Source organism: Lepidochelys olivacea (assembly GCF_965140295.1).
Source record: "Lepidochelys olivacea isolate rLepOli2 genome assembly, chromosome: 1".
In the NCBI taxonomy this organism is placed as follows: domain Eukaryota; kingdom Metazoa; phylum Chordata; order Testudines; family Cheloniidae; genus Lepidochelys; species Lepidochelys olivacea.
In genome coordinates this window covers 258935875-258947505 of record NC_140411.1, presented here as the reverse complement: position 1 = coordinate 258947505, position 11631 = coordinate 258935875, and the positions used below count along the sequence as shown (strand labels likewise).

The following is an 11631-nucleotide window of genomic DNA, read 5'->3' as shown; positions in this document are numbered from 1 at the left end:
GATGCTACTCAGTGAGAAAGGGGGGCAGAATCGGGCACTAATGACTCAAACCTCACAACATCCTCATGAGCTAGTTAATGGGTAGAGAGAACTCCCTTTACTTGTCACTGGGGGAGAGCAGCACCAGCTTAATAGCACATTGAAACACTGCGCAGCCAGATAGGCCAGGAAGTGAAGAATACTATAGCTGCCTGCAAGTGGAGAGGGAATTTAATAATTCTCTAGCACCTTCATTCCTAGCATCTGAAAGCACTGGACAGTTAAAGAAGTACTGCCTCACAGCACCCCTCGCCGAAGTGATCTTATTGCTAGACTCGTCTTACACAGTTGAGCTACAGCCTAGCTTGGCCAGCTTGCATGTGCTAAAGCACAACCTTAGTCTTGACTAGACTGCTAAAGGTACTAGTTAGGTTGAGTTAGCTAACACGATCCACCAGCTCACCTGTAAAACCTGGTCTAGAGAAACAATAATACCTAGCAAAAAGAACAGGAGGACTTGTGGCACCTTAGAGACTAACCAATTTATTTGGGCATAAGCTTTCGTGGGCTACACCCACTTCATCGGATGCATAGAATGGAACATACAGTAAGAAGATATTTATACATACAGAGAACATGAAAAGGTGGAAGTACCCATACCAACTGTAAGAGACTAATTAATTAAGAGGTGCTATTATCAGCAAGGGAAAAAAAACTTTTAAAGTGATAATCAAGATGGCCCATTTCGGACAGTTGACACGAAGGTGTGAGGATACTTAATATGGGGAAATAGATTCAATTAGTGTAATGTCCAAGCCATTCCCAGTCTCTGTTCAAACCTACGTTAATTTTTTCCCCCCTGCTGATAATAGCTCCTCTTAATTAATTAGCCTCTTACGGTTGGCAGTGATGGAGAATCCACCACAGCCCTTGGTAAGTTGTTCCAATGGTTAATTACTCTCACTGTTAAAAATGTTTGCATTGTTTCTAGTCTGAATTTGTCTATATTCCGCTTCCAACCATTTCTCTTTCCCTGCTAGAGTGAAGAGCCCATTGTTAACTGTTTGTTCCCCATGGAGATACTGATAGACTGTCATCAAGACACCCCTTAGCCTTCTCTTTGTTAAGCTAAATAGATTGCGCTCTCTGAATCTGTCACTACAACGCATGTTATCGAATCCTTTATCATTCTCGAGGCTCTTCTCTGAACCCTCTCCAATTATCAACATCCTCGAATTGTGGTCTCCAGAACTGGACACAGTATTCCAGCAGCACTCACACTGCTACCTAATGCAGAGGTAAAATAATCTCTCTACTCCTACTGAGGGTGCTACTATAATACAAATAAAAACTCGATTTGTGAGGAGGCAGGGTCTCTTTTTAGTAGACAGGTGTTCCCTATTATGAATGATGTTGATTGATTCTTCTCTTGGCAGCCCCAGCAGAAGCCAAGTATTGAATGGGCCATGGAGACTGAACAATCCTCTTCTTCACTGCCCATGAGATGAGGCTGGAATCCATTCCTGGTGGGCCCTGACATCCATTTCAGGCTCTCCTAGTCTTAGAGGCTGCATCCAGAAAGCATTCCATTTCCACTTCTCCCTCCTCTTCTGGGGGGCTGCATCCTGTACGGTAATGCGCTCATGGTACCAGATTCTGATTACAGTTTCACTGGAGTAAAACTGGTTGGAGTTACTCTATGTTTATAACAGTGCAACACAGAGCGGACTCTTGCCCACAGTATTTTGGAAACCCTCTAGTGGTGGTTCTAATTGTAACATGTAGTACAGGAAATTGCCTCTTGGACTACACGACCCAGAATCCTTACGAGGAAGCTGCTGGGCGTATCCTTTTGGGGTGTACTGGGGGAAATAAAACATGGTGAAGTTGCAAGCATCCAGATCCCTGTCTTTTCTTACCAAACCCAAGCTCTGTCTGATTTATAAACTGCTGGAATTCTTCTGCAGTAAACGGTGGCCTGTTAGCAGACACAACTTCCTCAGCTAATCAGTAAAATGCTAACAAATTCAGTGAGCACTGAAATTCAGTTTTGGTTCGCCTCCCTCTCCCACAGGCTGCCTCCAGAACCCAGGACAGATGAGCCCTAGAAATCCAGTTCAGGAAAGTTTGAAAAGAGGAAACAACAGGCGCAATGCACAGTATTTAAAATGATACTTTTTTGCCTTTGGAGTTTGGCTAATTTATCATCTATAAAAGTCTCTGCATAATTGTGTCTTGATTAAAATGATATAATTAGGCGCTCTGGATCTCTCTCTCTCCTCTCCCTAAGATTATTTCTGTCTAATTGCTTTAATCTGTGTTTTCATGCACCCACTAGAAAATCAAAGCATGCTCCCATGAGGACAAGAGTGAGAGGGAATAAAGCCTGCGACTCATTAAGCACGGTGCAGAGAGGAAACTGCATCTAAATCACAAATGCGTTAACAAGGTGAAATAAATGTAAAAAAAAAAAGAGAGAAGATTTAAAATTAAAACTCAACACCTGCCTTAGATTTTAATATTAATTAAGGACCTACTGAATAGCAAATTGTTCCTCATTAAAGCCATCTTCCTGCCTTATCGATGGGGCGGAGATGGGGTCGGATGGGAGATTAGATTCTCTTTATCCATTGGCATTCTGGAAGTGAAGGCAAAAGTGTGGCCCTCAGGGAGTAAAGGATGGGGAACTCTGCTGGGTGGAGATTGCAGGGCAGGTGGAGGGACTGGAGAGGGGAATTATGGGAAAAGGGCCAGGAGGCCCAATCCAATTCCCATTAAAGACAATGGCAAGGCTCCCTGTGACTTCAGTGGGAGTTGGATGAGATACCAGGCGAGAGCGCTGCATAGGTACCAGTGACAGGCGCCTGACAGATGGATGGATAGATAGTAATAGGCATGAGATGGATAGGATGTAAGGAAATATTGTAACAAACAACAGAAGATGAGGTTTGGACTAAGAAGTAAGAGCAACCTTTAATAAGTTCCTGGCCATATTTCCAGTTTGACTCATTCTGTTAAGTTCTGGAATCCTGAAAGCAGAGGTGAGCAACTAATTGTTAAGAATAATTCATTCAACCAATGGAACCTCTTTTTCTGCTTGCAGATCACAATTTATATGTTATTTCAATTTTCTTGCATTCGTTAGGTTGATTGCAAATATCCCACATTCAAACCACATTGCTGAGTTGTGATTGGTCAGATAAGTCACATGCATTCTTTCCTGCTCTCTGTTTGAGTGAAGATGCAAGAAGCATTTCTGGTGAAGGTACTTGTGTGTGAACAGTCATTTTGGTCTCCATGGTATTCACACCAGCTGCAACTCTGAAATTCATATTCTGCCAACATTTTTGTGAGCAAAACGTTATTGCTCAAACTCTTATGGAAAGTGAATGTGAAAGGGGCATGGATATGGCCAAGTGGATCCACAGAAAGCGTTGCCTGAATAGCTGCCTAAAGGTATTTGCATTATTCACCCAGCACCAGTGGAAACCACCTTTACACTGCATTCACCTGGCATGGGCTTTGAGCCAGACACTGAGGGCTCCATCCTCAAAGAGCTGAGCCCTCTGGTCCCAACCCAACAATGCCCACAAACAGTCCTGTTGACTTCAGTGGAACTGTCCCTGTGCAGGCTCGAGTGCTCTGCTGGAGCACGGGCCGAGGGCCTTACTGAAGGCAATGCCAAAACTCCCATATGCATCAGCGGGGCCAGGATCTCACCCCAAGTGCTCAGCACCATTCAGGATCAAACACCAAGAGGGAAGCAGCTGTCACCTCAGTGCAGCAGCTGAAGGGCTAATTTGTTAACAGAGAGAGGGAGGAACTACCCATGGTATATGAGTTCACGAGGCCAGTTCAGCATCCCTGTGGCCCTGCTCTAATTAAGTGGAGTCTGTCGTCAAGTTACTATTTTATACTGTATCAATTTTAGGTTCTTTAGAATATTTATGATCCATGGGTTAGTAAGTGACATTCTATAGGCTAGGACTGTATATAAGGGAGATAGATATGTAAAATATTCATAATGTTATTTGTTTTGATAATTTGTGACAGTGAAATCTGTAGCCTTCAATATTTTTGTATAAATCTAATAATAATTGCATTACCATCATTACTACGTGTTGAGCACTTTCCATGCATATAGGAAGATTCTCTCTCTCTTTCTCTGGTTTTTTGACTGCACCTATTACTGTGCTATAGAAGTCTGTTCAATTTTCCTTCTGGGATCTATATTTTTGTTAAACAAATGTCTCATTTAATATCTTAGCTATCTCTCACTAAACACAGGTCAATCAATAGCCTAGAAAGGGCACAGAAGAAATAAAGAGAGTCCAATCCTGCTGCCTTTGAAATGGATGGGAGTTTTGCTGTTGATTTCAATGGGAACCAGGACTGGATCCTTTGCCATTAGCTATGGGAGAAGGTGGGGAGGGGCCATGACCTTTTCACATCATAATCTCCATCTCCCAGCTCTGCCCTGGGAATTGATGATGCCCCCACTCTCGTCCCCTCCATGGGCCACACTGGCTGGGATTATTTCCCTGTGGCTCACTGTGGGCTCATTTGTTATTCTCACCCTCAGCTCATGAGAGGGTTGAAATCCCACTAACAACATCTACTGCTCCCACATCTACTGCTTCTCATCTCCTGCTCCCACAGCCCTTCCAAAAGTTGGGGAAACTGAGGCACAGAATGGTGTGAGGACTTACCCAACACCACACAGTGAGTCAATGGTACTGCCATGATCTCAGGTGTCCTGGCTGTCAGTTAGATGCTCGATCCACTATCCCACACTGCCTTGAATCAGGCTCCTGCTTGACAGTGGAGAAAGGGAGGGAAGGAGAGAGAAGGCCTGGAAAGGTTACACTGTCTGTTTGTCTGTCTCCTCCTTCCCCCATTCCAACTGTGGGTTTTTCTTTTTTAATATTTATTTTATCTCATTCCTGACGTGAAAGATTAAAACAGAAGAGATTAAAAGATTACCCAAAGTGGATGAGACGGAATGTGCTGTCTCTCTTCCTCTCACTGGGGTAGAAATCTAGGAAACCTCACTCTCTCTCTTTGTCTCCCCCTGCCACCTCTTTCCCCACCCTCCTCTGTCTCATCTCCCATTGATCTTTGAAGATCAAAAGGACTTTTGATTTTGAAGTACACAAGTCTGTCCGTCTGTCTTGAAGGCCACTTTCTCATCCCTGTCCAGCTGTCCCCTAAGGGGGTGATTGAAACATGGTGTGCAGGTCAACAGGCATTTGCGAGGTGGGGTGGGGAGGATGGAGATATGGCGAGGGGGGGGATGGGATTGATGTGGAAAGCTGTCTGCCTGGGATTGGTGCAGCCATCATAATGATATCATAGCTCCCTTTGTATAGCTGCTCCCTGTGACTCCAGCTCCACTCCTTTTCCTCTCTTCCACGGGACACCCTCATTCCCCCCTGTAAGTCCAGGAATCTGTCCCCTCCAAGGACGCCCTGGGACATGCCAGGATCAGAGGCAGCCTGTGTCTCACCCAGGGCTCCATCACCATTCAGAGAGCAGGGTATGAAGGAGAAGCCTGGGATAGACTGAACATTGGGGCCAAGCTCCTCTTTCACCCCAGCAGAGGGAGGAATGGGTGGGGTCTGACAGGGGGAGCCATGAGTGGGAAGAAGGCTGGAATGGAAAGAACTGGAGGTAGGATTCTCCTCTCTCTCTCCTGCAGGCCAGGTGGGAGGGGTGTGTCCCATCAGGGTGACATTCCCTAGAGCCCATAGGCAGCTCTGACATGTCTTTTAAGCAGTGGGTCTAGACTCAGATTCAGATGTAGCAGAGATCAGCTCCAATTCACTACAAGGAGCCTGGGGACAGAGAGCGGAATAACCCTATCTTCCGTTAGATACCAAACTGTGCCTGCCTCCCATTAGGCATACGTCACCCAGAGCCCCTCGTCCTGCACAAATCCATGGCTCCGTGCAGGGTCCTGATGGCTCCCTCCCGACTCTGGAGGTACACGATGCTCCTGGGTACACATCTGAAAACCTGACCTCATCCTGCCCCTTCAGACTGGGTAGTGGGATTTATTACTCTCCTCTTGAGTGGGGTTTGCAATGGACTGAGCGATGAGTCCGGCTGGCTCAGATTGCCAAGGGTAATTTGGCCAATGCCAGCAGTGCCATGCCCACCCCTGGGCAGGGGCGGCGAGTTATATCTCCACGTGGTGCCTTAGCACCAGCAATATTCAGAGCCCAGGGGCCCAGCTCCACCAATATTTGGGGCCGGGTGACCCCACCTGCTGCCCCCTCTGCACCTCCCTTGAGTGTCCCCCGCCGCCTCTTGCTGCCTCTGGGAGCCCCCCAGCAGAGTGTCCCTGCCTCTGCCTCTTCCATGCTGCCTCTCCACAGCAACTGCTGCCGCAGAGTCCTAGTGCCCCCCACTCCGCTGCCAGGGCACACTGACCCTGAGCCTGCCCTTCCACCTCAGACCCTTCCCTTTTCCGGCGGGACCCTCCACCAGCACAGGGGGCCCCTCCGCGTGCAGTCACCTCTCCTGTCCCATGCTGGGCAAGGAGGCAGCCCCATCCCTCACCCCCAGTGAGGCTACAGTCAGGGGCAACAGCGGGGGAGGAGGTGCACGCAGCACCCCCTGGCACCCACCACAGGGGAGGCGAGGGAGATTCCTGGACCTGAAAGGGGCCCTAGGAGCACATGCAGTGACAGTGGTGGGGGTGAGTGTGCTGCCGGGGGGGGGGTTGGGAAAGGGGGGCTCCTCCCCCAGAGCTCGCTGGTGCCGGCAGGGAAAGGGCTGGGGGGAGTCCTCCTCTCTGGCCCCTGTCCCGGAGCAGCCTGCCTGCACCCCAAACTCATCCCCAGCCCTGCCCCACTCCAGAGCCCACACCCCCAGCCAGAACTTTCACCTCCCCACCGCACCCTCAACCCTCTACCCCAGCCCTGAGCCCCTCCAACATCCCAAATCCCTCATCTCCAGCCCCAGCCAGAGCCCTCATCCCCCTGCACCCCAACCCTCTGCCCCAGCCCTGAGCCCCCTCCAACACCACAAACCCCTATCTCCAGCCCCAGCCATAGCCCTCATCCCCCTGCACTCCAACCCTCTGCTTGAGCCCCTAGCCTCTCTAACCCCCCAAAACCCCCAGACACAGCCCTCACCCTCACACTCCTACTCTCACCCTGAGCCCCTCCCATATCCCAAACCCCTCATTCCCAGCCCCAGACAGAGCTCTCACTCCCTACACCCCTACTCTTGCCCTTAGCCCCTCCCATACCCCAAATCCCACATCTGCAGCCACACCCCACAGCCCTCATCCCACACCCCCTCCCTCTGCACCCCCTCCCATCACCAAACTCCCTCTCAGAGCCTGCACCCCAATCCCCTGCCCCAGCCTAGGGCCTACACCACAGACCTCCTCCCCCACCCAAACTCCCTCCCAGAGCCTTGGGCAGGTGGGGGGCTGAGTTTGGGCAGGGGCGGGTTCTGGGCACCACCAAAATTTCTACAAACCTGCCACCCCTGCCCCTGGGAGCTGATTTCTAGGGCAGAGAACTCTCCAACTCAACTCACCTGTGAGCGCCTGCTAGTCAGCAATCCCATAGACGTGCCAAGGGGACGACGTTCAGTCTGCCAGTGCCGGTAACATGTCATTGGAACCGGCCTCTATATACAGGGCTGTTAGGGCAGCAGTTGGTACTGGTACTATGCCAAATGAACCCAATCTCTGTGTTGCAGAAGCCAGTACTGGTAACATTAAAATAGACCCAGGCTCCATTCAGTGCAGAATAAGGCTCTGGTATAATCATCATCATCATGAATACTACTTAGCCCTATGTAGTGCTTTCCATCTCCCAAACAGTGTACATGGAGCAACTAGTTAGTCATGTAAAATGGACCTGGCTTCTCTGAACAGGGCAGCAGGTGCAGAACAAGGTACCAGTTAATGGACAACAGGCCCTTCCCTTCCCTTCCCTTCCCTTCCCCCTCCCTCTTCTTTCCCACCTTCTGGAGTCCCTGCCCCACGCTGTGAGTGCGGGAACGTCCAACAAAAAAAACCCTTCCGCCAACTTTGTGTTTCTCCCTCTCTCTTTCTCTCCAGCTGCCTGCGAGGGAGGTTCAGAGAAAATAATGAACTAAAAGCCAAGGCCCAGAGAAAGCTGATTCATCCCACGCGCAGGGCCAGCGGCCGGCTCCAAGGAGAGCTGTAAAATCAATCTGTCACTGCTCACCGCATTATAGATCAGTGGAGAGATTCTGACTGCAGCGAGAGGCTGAGCCTGGCCTCCTCATGGGTCCCTCCTTCTTTCCCTCGCAGAGCAGGGAATCGGAATGCAGCCCCGGGATGAGGGACTGAGACAGACGGACAGACGGAGGGAGGGAGGGAGGGAGAGAGAGAGCTCAGCTGGCATGGTGATCAGAATCCCTCTCAATGTGACCCCTTCCCCTGCCACCACTCACCAGGCTCCAAAGGCAGATTACCCTGTGCATACAGCCACTTTCCTCCCCTCCCCCTTCCCACTCATGGGGTCACACCTGGATCAAGAAGTGTGTGTGTGTGGGATGGGGGGAGATAGGTTGAATGACTTCCTCCCCTCATGCTCCTTTGGGAATGGCTTGCACCTTCCCTCCCCAAACACCCTGAGGGGGCTCTATGGGGCTACTTCAACCCCCCTTCTCCAGAGTGTCATACAGATGCCTTAATGGGGCCCAGACCCTACACCCTTGTCTGCTTACTGATCTTTGTGGAGGGCGACGTTTACGAAACTGAGCGCTGAGGGATGTCTGGAAGGCTAGGCTACTAACGGTGGCAGTGGACAGGGGAGAGGAGAAGGCCTTGCTTATTGGGTGATGAACTGGGAGAGGGACTGTCTCTACAGCTGACTTAGGTCGAAGGTGTGGAAAACATTCTTAATGTGTATAGTCTATTCAGCCATGGGATAATCCCCCACGGACATTTACAAATGCAGCGGACAAAGCCGTGAAGAATATATTGCAAGGAAGAATTCTGCACTGGACCAGGGGATGGACCAGATGGGGCGTAATATATCTTGTCCATTCATAGTCCCTTGGATTCTCAAGTCTGTGTGTGTGCACTGTGGGTGGTTTTCCTACAGCTGTGGCTGGGCAAGATAAAGTAGTTTTCCTGAAGCTGGAGAGAGAGTGAGAGAGAGAGAGAGAGCGTGTGTGTGAGAGATACAATTATTCTTTGAGGCTATTGCCAATGCAATATGTGTGTGGAGTGCAGGTAGTTGGTTTCCCTAGCACTGGGGTACTTGTGTGTTTTGTGTATGGGAGAAAGAACAGCTTTTCTGCAGCTATTGCATATGTGAGGGCTGGGGCTACTTTTCCTGCAACTTTGAATCTGAGAGTAAAGGAAGGGGCTATTTTCTCTACACTTGTTGCCTGTGTTTGTGTATGTCTAAGAGATGGGGCGGCTGGGTCCAATTTCAGTAGTGTTGCAACCGCACAGCTGGAGTGATGCTCTGAACCACTCCGGCAGCAGTGGCTCTGATTTAGTATTGGACCACTTCTTAAAAGTGGTTGGGCCCTGGCCCTGCCCCGGCTCTACCCCGTGGAACTCTGAGCAAATGTAAAAACCTCGCCCCCCAGCCCTCCATAATTAGTGCCACTGGGAGGGATGTGGATAGTTTTGTGTGTGTGTATGTGTGTGCGTGTGAGAGAGAGAGGAAGTGTGTCCTAGTGTATAGAGCACTGGACTGGGAGTCAGGAAATGTGGGTTATATTCCCGGTTCTGTCACTGGCCTAATTGCTTACCTTCGGGGAAGTCACTTTACTTCTCTATGCCTCAGTTTCCCCTAACTGTAAAATGGGGATAATGATACTGACCTCCTTTGCAAAGCACTTTGCGATCTATAGCTGAAAAGAGCTAAGTATTATTATTATAACAGAGGAGAGAGTTTCTCTATAGTTGTTCCCCACACTTGCGCGTGGTGTGTGTGTGTTTGATAGATGGAGTAGTTATACCATCTTATTGTTCTGTTTAGACAGGCCTAGCACAATGGGCTCCGAGTCCATGACTGGGGCGCCTTGGTAATATCACAATACAAATAGTAATAATTAATAATAACATAGCTGTTTCATATGCTTGTGCGGATATGTTTGATCAACAGGGTAGTTTCTCTAGAGTTGCTGCATTTTTGTGTGTGATGTCAGTTGTTTCCCATCAGCTTCTGTGTGTGTGTGTGTGTGTGAGAGAGAGAGACAGAGAGATGAGTAGTTTTCCAGAAGCTGTTGTATGTGTGTTTATATTTGTGCAGAGCTGCTGGTTTCACTCCAGCTGTTCTTTGTGTGCATGTGTGCGTTGGGAGAAGGAGATGTGAGCGGTTTCTCTGCAGCTGCGTTTGAGGGACTTGGACCATTTCCCTTCCATTGTTGCATGTGTGTGTTTGGGCGAAAGACATGAGGAGTTTCTTTGCAGCTGTTGTGTCTGTCTGTGTGTGTTTGTGTCTCAGAGAGTGGCCAGTTTTTCTACAGCTGTGGTGTTTGTGAATGTGAGGAACAGAGCTATCTTCCTTTCTGCTGCTGCATATATCTAGGTGTGGGAGGGCAGGGGGTTGGAGGCAGGCATTATTTTTCTACACCACTTGTGTGTGTCTGTTTCTGTGAGGGATACGATGATTTCCCTGTAGCTGTTGTGCTTGTGTGTATGGGGAACGATAGTGTCTCAGCAGCTATGTAGCTGCATGCCCAGCAGCTGTTGCATGTGTGCGATCGCGTGAGGGGAGGGGGTCGTTCCCAGCAGCTGTTGCATGTGTGCGATCGTGTGAGGGGAGGGGTGCAGTGCCCAGCAGCTGTTGCATGTGTGCGATCGTGTGAGGGGAGGGGTGCAGTGCCCAGCAGCTGTTGCATGTGTGCGATCGTGTGAGGGGAGGGGTGCAGTGCCCAGCAGCTGTTGCATGTGTGCGATCGTGTGAGGGGAGGGGTGCAGTGCCCAGCAGCTGTTGCATGTGTGCGATCGCGTGAGGGGAGGGGGTAGTCTCCCAGCAGCTGGTGCATGTGTGTGTTTTAACATATCTAACGGAGGCCCACCCCCTTACCTGTGTGCACCGGAGCTGTGGCTGGGCAAGGCGGTGCAGCCTGGGCGCTAGCTCCAGGGGAGACAGACCTTCGCTTGTCACAGCCTGCCCGGCTGGGAGCAGCAGCCTCGCCTCGCCCCAGAGCCCGGGCCGAAGTCATCACTGGCGGTTTAAATGCCACCACGGCCCCTTCTGCCTGGTGCTCCCCGTGATGCAGCTGCAGCGGCGGCCAATCCCCCGCCTGTCTCCGCCCGCCCCGGCTTCAGCCTCCGTCTCCGCCCGGCCGGGGGGTCGTGAGCCCGGCCGCTGGGCCTCGGGGCAATGAAGCAGCTGGGGGAGAGGGGAACCCACCGTGCAAAGGGGTGAGGCCGGGGGAGGGGGCCCCCCCGCGCGCGCACACACACACACACACAGGCGCGCGCGCGGCGGGAGCGCCAGCCCTTGCAGGAGCGATCCTCGGAGCCAGGAGGGGTCTGAGAGTCTCCCCGCGGGAGCGGCAGGTACGTGTCTCGCTCGGCGGCGGCTGTGCATGCACCGTGGGGCTGGCTCCCCGGCTCTTCGTGTCGCCCCGTGTCTCCCAGCCAGGTTAGGGCGAGAAGGATCAAACCCGCCTCTGCATCTCTCCCTCCCCCTT

General features: G+C 50.8%; 1 long non-coding RNA gene across 2 annotated transcripts; it reads right to left on the bottom strand.

Annotated features, from left to right (window-relative positions):
- Nucleotides 1–559: 559 nt before the first annotated feature.
- On the bottom strand, nucleotides 560–11332 carry LOC311514743. 2 transcript variants are annotated; one of them, XR_014709931.1, is made up of 3 exons: nucleotides 11019–11332; nucleotides 4689–4790; nucleotides 560–1841 (listed from the first exon to the last, which is right to left on the bottom strand). It is a non-coding gene; the product is annotated as an uncharacterized lncRNA (long non-coding RNA). The 2 variants fall into 2 exon arrangements; XR_014709932.1 differs by lacking the exon at nucleotides 11019–11332 and adding an exon at nucleotides 7531–7887.
- Between the last annotated feature and the right edge of the window lie 299 nt (nucleotides 11333–11631).